Below are 13866 nucleotides of genomic sequence, written 5' to 3' on the forward strand. Positions count from 1 at the left end.
TCTTTTTATTAGCCCCATGAATCCTTGCCACTTATAATGTGGGTTTCTGTTAGGTGCAAGTCACTTCGGAAAACAATTTTTGAGGTCAGTTTGGCTTTCATAAATATTGAAATTAGCTTGCAGACTCCCATTGCTGTCTGGGGAACCATTAATGTTTCCCACAAACATTTGTCCAGCACTTACAATATGCAACGTCTGTTCTTCTTGCTAAATAGAGTCAACAGAGAAGCTTGGATTCTGGCCTCAGAGTGCTTACCTCCTGGTGGATGACAGGACAAGAAAACCAGCAGTTGTATGGTCATGATAGGGGAGCACAGGGTGTTTCAGGGACAAGGGCATTCCAATAGAGAATGACTGTGTAATTTGACACTGTATGAGTCCAAACAGGCATAAGACTTAACCCCTATTCTAAAACAGAGTAACCTTCTAATTGTAAGCATGCAAAACAGAGCCACAGCAAATGAGTCCTACTTTTAGGTAACTAAGTACTGAGGAATTAAGACATACAAAATGTGAGCACTCAGCTAAACCCCCACTTCTTTATGGGTCAAAAATGTATATATATATATATATATATGCAAAAGGGAACTTTAGAAGTAGAATTGCCTTGATTCTGAAAATATGGGTAAGATATACTAAAACAATAGCCATATAAACCGAAGATTTATTGTGCAGCCTTTGAAGAATCATGCCAGTTTTTGTTTGGAGAAGTAGTCAGAAGTTTATATGCTCTGTAAACCTCTCTAAGTCCATGATCCCCATGGCCCAAACAGGGACCCTGCTCTTAGTGATGAAACATCTGAGGGTCTACAGCTAACAGTATCTCCCAGCTGGGCCAAGAAAAATAAACTGCAGAGAAATATGAGAAAGAAGATCACCTTCCAGGAAGTTGAGGTCACCAGGAAAGTTGGAGGAGTGTAGATTCATAGACAATAATAGAGGAGCAAGGAAGGAGAGGTAAAATAGGAAGGCAACTGTTATCACTAGATGGCAGGGACCGTCTTTATTCTCGTATCCTTCAGCCTCTTGCTGTGCATAAGGAAAGCACTCAAATACTTGTTGAATAAGTGATTGAGTGCATGGATTTGACTGAAGGCAAACAGAGAAAAGCTGGAGAATAACAGGGAGTTCTTTCCATCCCCTATGTGTAATGATAATACAATATTCAAGTGCATGTATTTTTAGCAGCATTGAGGGAGGTACATAGCCTGTTGACTAAGTGCTCACGATATATTTGTTTGGTTTTGATTAAGAACTTCTACCTTGATAGACATGAAGAGAAATGTTGAGTTCAAAATGATTTGGTCCCCTTTTTATAGAATATTTGCTGTGGTGTTATAAGTTACCTGTCCAAACTAAGGACCCTTCAGAGGAAATATTCCCTGGTCCTTCACTGCTGCCATAACCATGGTACCCCTCCCTTGGCATAGGCGCCCATACCCAAGTGGTACATTTGTTTAGCTTTCTGTGTCGTATCTGCAAACTTCTTCACCTCTTTGAAGAGCTTTTAACTTAGTTATAGGACATAGTGGTGCTCCTTTCAGTGGAGCCGAATCTAATTTGTCTCTCCTGGCTTAGTGTAGTTGAATCATCTCAGGAAAATGAGAAGCAATTAAATACCTGTTGCTAACAAGGTGCTGAAATCATCTGCCAACAGACACAAGATGTTTATGTATTATCGGAGGATGTCATTTGAGAAAACATTACATTGTCTTTCCACAAAAAGAATTGCCAGAGTTGATTTTTAAATGCAGGTATCATGGACCTGACCACCTTTGAGGAATTGGAGAGAGAAGTAATGGGGCTCGTGCTCCAGTGCCAGTGCCCAGCCTAAGGGGAAACGTTGTCCATGGGATTTGAAGGAATTGGGTAGTAAAGAGGAAAGGCAGCTTTTCAGCAAAGGCTCTTTACGTCCCAGTTCAGGAAATTATTAAATTCATTAGCCAGATACTTACAACCAACTATTACTGTCCAGCCAAAAGGAGGGGGAAATACATAATACCAGCAAATGTTTTAAAACTACAACTACACAAAAGTCAGGAAGCGCGTAATTAAAACTGTATTTTTATTGTATTGTAAAGAGTTTCACTGTGACATGGAAAATATTTAAAGGAGAAGGCTGTTTAGCTAATTTGTCTGCAAGTGAACTGCTTGGTGGGGAACTACCCTAAATTAACTGTAAGGCCACCCACCGGGCGAACCTCATAAAGGGCCATGGCTGCTCAGCTTGGTTTTGTGTAACTGTTCAATAATTACTAGATAAATGCATAACTAAAAGCTCTATTACACTAATAATTTGTACTGAGATAGACGTGTGGGACACCCTGCTGGGTTAATTTGTCAACCCCACAGCAAACTTCTAAAGAGAGCTCTTCTGCAATAGTATCATGGTAATATGTTGTCCCAAAGAGGACAGGTTAGAGCAGTAAAACCAATTGGCCTCTTAATCCCTTAAAGGGGCAAAATGCCCCGAGGGTGAGAGCCAGAGAGAATAGGGTGATTAACTATGTGGACCTACATTTAAACTCTTCTTGACAAAGGAAGCTGCTCCCTTGGAATTGTGAGCGCTCTCCCTCCCTCTTTCTCTCTCTCTCTCTTTCTCTCTCTCTGTCTCTCTCTGTCTCTCTCTGTCTCTCTCTGTCTCTCTCTCTCTCACACACACACACACACACACACACACACACACACACACACACCCCATAGACCCACGTCTGCATACATGGTGAAGGCAGTGGTCCCATCAAGGTTTCTTAGAAATCCTTGTGTTGATAAGACTTCTAGGTATCACTTGTATTGTAAATCACATAATCAGATAAATCTTTAGCAGTTCTTTTTTTTTCTGATTTAGCTTAATACAATGTTGATTCTATGTTTAGACTCATTCTTTAGTTTCTTTGTTTCAGGGTAGAAAACATCAGTATTAGACTTCTCCTTTTTATGCAGAATGTTTTCTTCTATCACACACACAAACAAAATTGCTGTATTAAATATGAAGCTCACATTTAAGCTTCAGTGCAGGGTTTTCAACCTTTCCTATCGACAGAATCATAAATCATGTTAAAGTTAAGTGAATTACTGTAGCATAGAACCGTAGCTTTAACCATGTTTATCATCCATGTAGGCAAAGGGGAGTGAGCACTGATATTCTAAATGGGAACGTACACTCCTATTAATGCTGTTGCAATATCACGAGAGTTGCCCATTTCCTGCTGCATCCTTTGTATGGTTGAAACTGGTGTATTTAACCACGTGTGTGGAATCTTTTTAAAGTGTATATTTCTGCAGTAAATTTACATTTGTCATTTGCCATTTCTTCATATTCAGTGGTGGTTACTCCCTCCACCCCAGACAACTCCTTTTTCTTATATGCAGAACACAGGTGAGGAACATCAGCATTGCCGGGTTGTATTACAATACTAAGGGACCTGTGAACAGAACATTCTGAAAGGAAATGAACCATTGGACCTCTGAAAAATAATTCAGATGGGAGCAGCAGAGTGTGGTGAAAGAGCATGGGCTGTAGAGCCAGAAAAGATTCAGAGGCTGGCCAGCCACTTGGGATCTGTGGAAGCTTGTGCAAGTCACTTATCCTCTCCTGACCTTTATTTTCCCACCTGTACAAAGCGAAGGCTTTACTGGGAGAAGACAGTGAAATGACATGTGGAAAGGGCTTGGTAAGGATGTTACTAAATGTTAAGTATCAGATTCCCCTGGCCACATATTGTTATTTGTACATGGTTCTCTTGAAAGGATTCTCCCTTTTATTCCTCAGTCCCCATCCCCAGCTCACTCTTTCCACTTGTTCTTATGGGTCCAGAGCAGTGTGTGTTTTTCCTCTCCCCAGGGGAGCTATCCCATCACTCTTGTTTGGCTGAGAGAACACGGGAATCTCCCCAGTGGGGCAAGTGACCCATCTCCCATGACGGGTAGCCCTTTAGCCATGGTGGACTTCGCTGTGGCCTGTCTTCCTTCAGGTAGGGCTCTTGCTAAAGGGATAAGCACCTTTGTTGTTTACAAGGGTCTGTTGTTTATAAGAATCAATTTAGCAAATAATTTTTGAGCTCTTACCATCTGCTAAGCAAAGTGCTATGTACTAATGAACAAACCAGATGAGCCAGTCCTGCTCCTCCAATCTAGCGGAACAGACAGACATTAAACAAATAATTATTACTATGATGAGATTAATGATTGAGGCATGCAAGAAAGGGATAATATAGCACAGGTATTTAAAGGATTTATGGGGATTTGGATTTATTTGGGCCAGTTTGTATGGGTCCCTTCTGTTGGCCTGCAATATGAGTTTAGAAAACCTTGTCATCTAGATTATCTTGAAGACCATAATAAAAGTTGTTGAATGGTTACCATACCCAGTAATGAACACACAATATGTTCATAAGGATTCTCTCAAGTAAAATATTCTTACAAGTGAAAGAAGCCCAACCAAATGGCTTAATCATTCCTCCACTTCTCCAAAAGAACATCATGGCTTGGTGCACGTAACTGAAAAGTCTAGGGGGTTATGGCATTAGGTAGGGCTGGATCCGGATACTCAGGTGATATCTTTAGAAGTCTGTATATCTCTTTATCTCTCTCAGCTCTCCTGTCCTCTGTGTGAGCTTCACTCTTAGGTTGTATTTCCTCAGATTGTGGCACTAACGATGTGATCAGCTCCAGGCGTAATTCCCACCAATTTAACAATCCCAAGGGAAAGAAAACAGTTTTTTCACAGTAGATGGAGGAGAGGTCCTACTCCTGGATGCTTATGGCTCTGATCAGCCTGGTTTGGGTCATTTGCTCACTTTTAAAACAATCCTTATGTTTAAAAGGTCATGGGGCTTATTGGTGTGGCCTTGGTTAAATGTCCATTTGAAAGCCAGGGTTAGGGTTAAGTCCATCCCAACCACACCAACTGAGGCTGAGGGAAGAAACATTAGAGATCTGTTTCCAGGGGAAAGAGCAGGGCAGGCAAAACTAATAGCTGTCCACGGCAGGAGGTAAGAGCAAAGTTGTCCTGAGTGCTGGTGACTGACTGATTTCTGCAGTTGGGACTTATAGAGCACATGTAAAATCCAGGCCTTAGAGAAGTGACGATGAGTCCATTTATCTCATGTCGTCACATTGCATTGTATGGTCCTGGCTACTTTTCATATAGCTTGATTTATTCTAAAAACAATTCTAAGAACAACAAATAAACTGGAGTCTAGCATACAGTCTGAGACATACTAGATTCTCAACACATTCTTTTTAAATGAGTGAGCCGACTACGTACTTGGCAACTACATACACTAATTCTAATCCTCGGAAGAAAATATTTAATTTGTGCTGTTTTACCCACAAGCAAATGCAGGCTCAGAAATGCTAAGTAACTTTGCCTAGATTAACATAGGGAGTGAATAACTTCAAACCCAGAATAATTGAGCTCTAAAACCCACATAAGACATACAGTTTCCATTTTGCAGTAGAGAAGGCTAAAGAGCATAGGAGGCTGACACAGAGCTAGTTGATACCCAACCTAGGACAAAAACCTGATTCCCTGTGTAAAGTACAGCATAGAGAATATAGTCAGTAATATTGTAATAACTATGTGTGGTGCCAGGTGGGTACTAGACTTACTGGGGTGATAACTTTGTAAAGTATATAAATGTCTAACCACCATGTTGTACATGTGAAACTAATATTATATGTCAACTGTAATTGAAAATATTGATGAATTAAATTAATTAAAAAAAAACAAAAAAAACTTAATGCCCTGACTTCAAACTCTGGACTAATTTTTCTCATACTTCCTCTTCTTGTGTAAGATCTACCAACAGTGGGAATAAATCCTTAAATCCTATGGAGTGAATTCAGGAAGCTATTTTGAATTCAGGAGGATACCTTGAAAGTAACCTAAGCGTTAGCAATCATGTGGCTCAGAAAGGGGGCGTGCAGGGCAGTGTGAGCCTGATGATTTGGTGGGGGGAGTGCTGCAAGTCAGTGTGGCTTTGTGTTTGTCCTAGGGTTTTGTTTGTTTGCTTGTTTTTGCCTTTTCGTTTTTTAATGTCAGCAGAGATCTGCAAAGAGCACAGGTCCCAGCACTTGGCAGTCCTCCAGGAGGCTGCAGTATGTCACAGATTTTACTTATGAAATTCTCTTGCAGGATGCAGTTCGTGATTCCAGTGCTCTTCCTACAGGTCATTACAGGATTCCCTGCCTAGTTCTGCTAACCCCTGTGATCATCCAGTCTATGGGGGTTGGGTTTCTTTAATGTTTTTATTTGGTTTTTTATTCATCTCTTTTCTCAGTATATCTTGCATATTATATAAAAGCTCATGTTCCCTTCATGGAACTGGAGGCTTCTCAACTTTGCCTATTACACCGTCACTTTTTGTGTCTCCAAGAATCACAGCTGCTATGTGGTATTTGAACACATTTCACATCAGCCACCGTAGCGGCTTAGGCAATTAGTGCGCGAATGTGTTCGATTCGGAGACAAGGTCCTGTCAGGATCCAGGGGCTGGGGCTCTGTCTCACGGAGCTTGAACAGCACACTCAGGAGTTTTAAAACCCTAAATATTACAGCCTTCCCAAAGAAAAGGTGTTTTAAAGACTGAGTCTCATATATATCCTAGAACTTAATACCCTAGAAACATTTAAAAAAATAATTTCTTTTAAAAGACACATGCTCCCTCATTTCAGAATTTTTAGATTTTAGTGTTATTACTGTGTATCAGTTATAGTGAATTATTTGTAGTGTCATCCCAGAGACTGATACCATATGCCACTGGAATGTAAAGCTAGGTGAGCTTCAGCAATTGTTCAGTTCAGACTCCTCATTTTGCAGATGAGAGAATTGGAGGAGAGAAAAGTTGGTCACATTTATAAGCCAGGTAGTGGCAGAAAAAAACAAAACCCAAGTCTTTTTGTCTAAGTAGGAAATTTTCCTAAAAAGTACTCAGATCTTCAAAAAACTTTTTTTTTTTTTTAGCATTCAACATGTATTATATCTCTGGTAAATAACTCTCAATAACTAGCATGGTTGTCTTTCAAGGGAAATGATGGAGATTTCCATTATACTTGGGTTTGGGAGGCCATGAGGAGGCCATGCTCAAAATCTGGTTAGGTCGGAAGTATGCTTGGGTAGCAGCAGTGTGCCATGGTGAGGGGGAGGTCAGTATGAATGTTCAAGGGTTGTAGATTTATGTGAAAAATAGAGTCTTAGAGAGATAGCCCCATAGTTCTGCTTTTCTAGGTTAAGTGTCAGAGCCTAATAACTAAGCAGAGGTAGGGATTCAAAGTATATTTGGTCAAAAAAGAACCTGTATAGGTCATTGTATCTATGGTTGTTAGATGAAGGTTATTGCTATTGTTGTTTTGGTTTTCATTTAGTTTATGGAATTTTTTTGAAGTCCCTCATGTCATAACTATACTGATAGTACATACTTTCATCAATATTTGTGTTTTCATTTATCTAAGATATGGGTAGGCAACAGGTACCTCTTACTCTTACTTACCATTCCTTTCCCCCTGTATGTTCTACAATCAGAACAAGTCTTAGCATGTAAGAGCTAATTCCAATTTCTTCATTTTCTATCCCCCATCACTACCTATAATGGTATTGCCAATAAAAGAAGCTATTTATTGATCACTTAATCATATAGTCAGAAACTATGCCATACGCCTTATAAACATCGCCTCATTTAATCATCTTAACAAAACTATAAGGCACTATTAGCTCCATTATACAGATAGTAAAACGGAGTCATAGAGACATTAAGAAACTTGAAACATAGCTGGTAAGTGATAGAGCTAGAATTTAACCATCCTATCTGACTCCAAAGCCCATGGTCCTCGTATTATGCCACCCTACTTTTCTGACTCATATGTTTAACTTGAAATGATGCACACGCACACACACACACACACATGAGAAACCAGCACAGGCCAAGGCATGTTAAATAATGGTGAAGAGGGACAGTCAAAGAGCTACAGTGATGGGGAGGGGAAGGGAAATGGGTGAAGGTGGTCAAAAGATACAAACTCCCAATAAAGAAAAAAGAAGAGCTACAGTGGGTAGTCAGTGGAGATATAGAAAGCAAGCAGATTTTCTTGGGAAGCTTGAAAAAGGTGAGGCTTCAGCAGAAAGGCCAGCTAGGGCAAGGACACCGTTTGGTAAGCAAGAGGGGAAAGGAGCAGTGATTGTCAGGTGCTCAGCTCATAGGCAGCACGTGACATGTGTTTAGAAAGTGAGCAGGAATTATGTGGATCTTCACCAGGGACAAGCAAACTGGCCCACAAGTCAAATCCAGCTCTCTGCCTGTTTTTGAGAATAAATTTTATTGGAACACGGCCACATTCACTTGTTTATATAATATCAATGGCTGCTTCTGCACTATAGTAGCAAGTTGAGTAATTGCAACAGACACCATGAGGCCTGCAAAACCTAAGCTATTTACTCTCTGGCCTTTACAGAAAATGTTTGCCAACCCTTGGTCTAGACTATACGCCAGAGTATTTGAGCAAGAAAGGCCTTTAAATAGCTCAAATTGATCTCAATAAAAATTTTAAAAGACCTTGGCCTATCTCTCTTTTTACCCCCCTCTCTGTTTTCTCAAAAGACGCTGGAATTTGATCTCCACCCTGAAGATCCCCTTAATGCAAATAGAATAGAATATATCAGCCATCTTGGAAATCTACTGTAGCATAAGGTTACTTTGTCTGGTAGCAATAATATAAAAATACTAGTGTTTTCCAAGTCATCATGCAATGTCACATATTTCTCTCATTTGACATATGCAGATCCTTTCACATGCATCTCGATGATGTTAACCATATGTACTATATGTTTAGAAAACCTTCACTTGCCTTGAGTCTAATGTTTGTTATTTAGAAAAGGTTCCACCTCCTAAAGTTTTTGAAGCCCATTGCCAATTCCTCTTTCCTTTCTCTCTATTAAAATAAATCCCATAACTTCAAACTTCTAGGCTTTCATAAGTGGCAGGTCTGACTCATGCATGATTTATAAATGATAGCTATGGACCATTAAGATAGATTTCTCAGCTTTAGGCAGGCTATAATGGTGTTATATATTGTGGTTTTGAATTTCTGAAGAAGCAAAGTACATAGTAGTTGACAACCCAAACAATTGAAGTTCCATTTGCTCTTAGGGAAGGCTTTTTTGTTTAAGTGCATTTTTTTGCTCTTCCACTTTCTCCTCCTTTTAGAGCTCTGCCCTATTACAATCTTTACTTCTAAATATAAGTAGTCAGGAGTTTTCAATGCCACCTTTTGCTCTATGGCAATGGTTATTTTTGTCTAAAGAACATCTTCCTGCTAAAGACAAATGAGTCCCCTTTTCCTGTAACAGTGCTAACAGAGAAGCAGTGTGGCCTCTCACCTGTTGCCTCTGGTTCAGTGTTGAGTAATGGTAAGACTATGACGTTTTGCAATTGCCAGGACATAGGATTGATCATTCCGTTCTGGGAGGGATGAAGGCCTTGTGTAGCACTGTCATAAGAGCACAGACTCACACCATCTGAAGGGGGATAGGTTTTATTGTTTGTGCCACTCTCTGGACAGCTTTTCTTCGGGGCCACCCATAGCAGAGACTAAGCTGGTCCTGGGAAGCAAATGCTAACACGAGGAGAATCCAAATCTGTCCAGTCTGAGAATCTGCAACAGTTGACAGACAAGGAATAAAGTAATTAAGACAGTGTCAGGGTTGAATAGAACATATTTCAACCCATGAAATTTTGGTTTGAGGGTCATTACAATTCTTGGAAGTTGAGTTTGGGCAAAACTGCTGAAAATGGTAAGGAGGGGTTGTTTCTATCTCTTTTTCTTTCCTAAAATATAGAATGAAATAGTACAAGGTTCCTAACCCATCTGACCACGCCTCCCTGATATCATCTTATTTGAGCTAGAATGTGTCCAAAGGCTCATATAACCTTCATACAGTGGACTCTCAGACTAAGAATCATATAAGCCTCTGTATATACACAATAATATAGTAATGCCCTTGACCTTCTCCTTCCTGGGTCTTAACCAGTTGTACTTTAAAGGAGGAAGCATTTTTAAGTTAAATATATATTAAATTGTATTAAATTTTAAAATTATCTCTTGCAAACTAAAACCAAGAGAGAATTTTAAAATAATTGGGGGCAGGGGTATGCAAACAAGTAAGCTAACCTGCCTGATCTGCTTTCTTTTCTGTACTAAGTATCCAGTAATATGATCATTTTGTAATAAATAACGGAGTCCTACACCCTTTGGGAAATTCTGGTTCGCTGTCCTTTAATTGTGGCAACTTTGTTCAAAATATGTAGGCAGTGCCATTCCAAGCCAAGAAACCTGATCTAATTTTCTTCCTTCCCATCTTATTTGTATTCTTTGTGAAAAGCCCAAGCCCAAGCAGTTGTTTTAAACAAGTCTGGCCTGCGGTAAAAGTTTAAACCAGTAGTGAGCTTCATCCAGAGTGGCATGTTTCTGACACTCTGCTGCTCCTGGCCTAGGGTACTAAGAGTATTAGACCCCAGAAGCAGCCAATTTTGTAGTGCCTTTTAATACACAAAATTGTATTAACATCAACATGGATACAGATGGATGCACTGCAATAAACTGTAACCACTTGAGAAAAGCTTTATTGACTCTCAAGTAAATAATGCAAATTTAAAGGCTCTAAATATGCATTTACATAATGTGCTATAATTTTTTATTGTGTCAACTACTCACACGCACACATCCATAAGAGATGTTTTTCTCCATCAAAAATTTGGACTCAGACCATTCTTCGGGCATTGCATTAGCAGCACGCCAGACTTATAATGCTAGTTTCTTTTTTATAGGGCCTGATGTGACAATCTCAAAGTACATTTAATGAATTTTATAGATTGAATGATTCATTCATTCATTCATTTAACCCCATCGACATTGTCTAAAATAATTTTAGACTATTTAGACAAAAACTTAGGGACACTAAAAACATCTAATCCAAGATAAAAGAGAGAAAACAAGACATCGGAAAGAAAAAACAAATTGACATTATGTCAAAATCTTAAGTCTGAGCTTTAGAGTAACAGGAAACTTATGGCTCTCATTGTTCAGTAAAAGAGTGGCAGGTTATCCAGAAAAATAGCATATATTTCATCCTATTTAACAGAACTTTGCGATGTCTGTAACACAACTATTTTCTGTTTGAGGAAATTAAAGCTTGGGGTCTTGAATGATTTATGTCCAGTTCTGCAGTGAACTAATGGCTGAACCAGAAAGTCTGAGGCATGAGAAAGTAGGGGTTGTGAAGAATGACCCTTTGAAATGCAGACTCGGCAATTGTCTAATTTGAATCTATAGGCTAAATGATTTCCTGGTATTAATTAAGAATTAATTGATCCTTATAAATCAGTCATTGTAGAATTAACTCCGTATAGAACCATGTATTCTCAGGTTTGTGTTAAAATAAACTCTATGCCACAGGAAAGGGTGAATAAATTGTTTTAAGTAAAATATAACCAAGATACTAAGGTCTAAATTTAAATGATTAATTATTTTCTTTTACATATTTAACAACAAAAAGGGGGTGAGGAGGTCTATTAACAAGTAAGGGAAGGATTACAAGATCCTGTTGAATTCTTTCCTCTATCAAATTTTTTTCACTTCGATCTGCTCAGTCTTTGCCCTCGTGAATTCTTTCCATTGGGCATCATTCTCTGTTGGCCACCACGATTTCATAAGCTAACAGTCATCCATCACTTTTTATTGAGCACCTGAAACATTGCCACTTTATCATTAAAGTCTGCTTCCCAGGGACTCTGGACAGTGGAGTTGCCACCATTGTCATTGACATGCTGCAAAAGTCAAGTGTATCATTTTGCTATGACCAGTATGTTCCCAGCCATACTGGGAAAATGCCACATTCCATCCCTAACTAAAACTATTCAGTCAAATGCACACTGGGTCAAAGTTTCTTGCTACCAGCAAGGAAGAACATACCATATTAGACGGAAAAAAATTCCTTTGGTTCTTTAAAGCCAATAGCACAATTTGCAGAATGAAAGATGACCAGAACCAATTAACTTTCTAGCTTGTGGGATTTAATTCAGAGACCATATGGGTCTCAAGATTTATCCTTCATTGTGTGAAGTCGTTAAGTTTGATCAGTTTGTCTATAAACTCCCAAAGTTTTAAGTCCATATTTATTTGCATGGCATTTTATTCATTTCTGTACTACTCGTGTATTCAGTCATTCATTGTACCTTTAACAAATACGTATTGAGTGCCAGACATGTTCTGGGGATATGACAGTGAACCACTAAGTGGATGGAAAAAACTACCTACTAAAATGAGGAAGACTGGGAAAAAGAGCAAATATGAGGGGTGGAAGGTGACGAGAATTCTGGTTGGAATAGGTTTATGTTCAAGATACCTTCAATGGTATGATTGAAGACAAAACTTTGTTTTGGCTCAGTGTTGTATCTCAAACCCAAAGTAGGAGCCTGTGAATATTTATTGGATAGATTAAAGGTTGCATGAATGAAAGGGTCCAATCAGGTCATCTGGAAGACATGGGCTGGACTGTTGCTTCTACTCCAAACCCCCTTTCCTCTCTTTAAAACTACTCATGTCATTCTGAACCTCAAAGCCCTAGCCATTATTATTTAGAAAATGCCCCAATCCTAAAGCTATTCCAGTTAGGAGCAAAGAACCCACCCCCAGGGGTCCATAGGGATGCATCCTTTCTTACAGTCCTCTGCCAATCCAGTGGGAGAGTTGTACAAAGCATTGCCTGTCTGGCTTAGGATTCACTTCAGTTTTATGTGTCACTCTCAGTATTAGGAAAATTTTATTCTCCAAAATCTGGGGTATTCCTTTGTTTTTGCTTTGCAAGGACTCTTTGAATTTAAAGAAAAGTGAGAAAAGAGAAATACTCTTACCTGTTTTAATTTGGGAGCTGTTTCTCTGCCCTCATTGAGAGAGAGCCACTATCCTGGCATCACTTGCTTTGAATATCTCCCGCCCCTCCCCATGGGCTGCCCTTATCCTGCAGCAGGTTTTATCAATTACCCTTCCAACTCAAGGGCAGAAGCTCTCTCAGAAAAATTATTCAGCACCTCACATACGTTTTTTAATCTAATTTAAGCTTCTCTTTGTAGCAGTGAAATTTAGCAGGGTTCAAATAAAAGGGAGTTTTTTATCAGTTCTTATGAGCAGAGGGCCAGCAGTTTTCGCAGGGGTCACTGACTACTCAGCCTTTGGGTTCCACTGCTCTAACATTATACATTTCTGAGTTTGGCTTTAAATGGAGAAAAAAAAAAAAAAGTGACATAAACCTTCCATGGAAAGTGAGGCACCCAAATTGCACATGTTCATTAAGTGATCATTTACTACATACTTCAAAAAAATTTCATCCTGAATGAGTCCCTAGAAATATCCTTGAAAGGGGTATAAGAGCTTTAACAATGAATTATTGTCTATGGATAGCTCAGCATGTAAGGGGATCCATATGTGCAAACTGGAATTTGTCATATGTAATGTCAGTTAAATCAGGTCTAATCTACCAAATACATTTTTTATTGCTTGCTTCATTAAAAGAGCTCTTAAGGTAATGAATAATCTTCAGCTTCACCAAGGATTATTAATGCCTTTATAACTCATGTCCACCAAAAATAGAAAGACAGCTTGAAACTCTACCCTAATCTAATCTCCATGTTTGTCTTAGAGCCTTAAGGAAGAAAATCTATCAGACCTATCCAGTGGTAAGCTCAGTCCCATGAGCAATACTATGAACTGGGTCAGGAGAAGAAATTAAAAAAAAAAAAAGAAGTTGAATCGGGTTTAAAAGCTGTGGCAAAGCACGTCTCACTCATCCTAACTCTGACGTTTTCTTTTCCT

The 13866-nt window shown here is 39.2% G+C and overlaps 1 protein-coding gene across 6 annotated transcripts in view; it reads left to right on the top strand.

The window, feature by feature from the left end:
* The window catches only part of NFIA (nuclear factor I A), a 353365-nt gene that overhangs the window by 283331 nt on the left and 56168 nt on the right, over window positions 1–13866 (top strand). The gene's annotated exons all lie outside the window — the stretch shown is intronic.

This window comes from Miniopterus natalensis, chromosome 9, assembly GCF_054644295.1.
Source record: "Miniopterus natalensis isolate mMinNat1 chromosome 9, mMinNat1.hap1, whole genome shotgun sequence".
Lineage (NCBI taxonomy): Eukaryota > Metazoa > Chordata > Mammalia > Chiroptera > Miniopteridae > Miniopterus > Miniopterus natalensis.